Raw genomic sequence first — 254 nt, forward strand, 5'->3', positions numbered from 1 at the left:
TTCATTGTAACTGTGATTATAACAGCATCTTAAATTAATATTTTTATAATCAGAAAAAAATTTCATTCTCATTTTTTGACAAAGGAAGAGGAGCTGCTTTCTTTTTGTTATTTACACACACTTTAATGCCCCTTCTTTCTTTTTCTAATATATACTCAAATGTGTTGCCTGCTGCCAATTTTCCTTTCTTGGGTGTGCCAGGATACAGGGGGGAAAAAAGGAGCTTTTGTACGTTTTTTTTTTTCTTCTTCTTC

General features: G+C 31.9%; 1 protein-coding gene across 1 annotated transcript in view; it reads left to right on the forward strand.

Moving 5' to 3' along the window:
• The window catches only part of LOC119588694 (tetraspanin-33-like), an 11,377-nt gene that overhangs the window by 9,817 nt on the left and 1,306 nt on the right, over positions 1 to 254 (forward strand). The gene's annotated exons all lie outside the window — the stretch shown is intronic.

The sequence above is a fragment of the Penaeus monodon genome, chromosome 24 (genome assembly GCF_015228065.2).
Source record: "Penaeus monodon isolate SGIC_2016 chromosome 24, NSTDA_Pmon_1, whole genome shotgun sequence".
NCBI lineage: Eukaryota > Metazoa > Arthropoda > Malacostraca > Decapoda > Penaeidae > Penaeus > Penaeus monodon.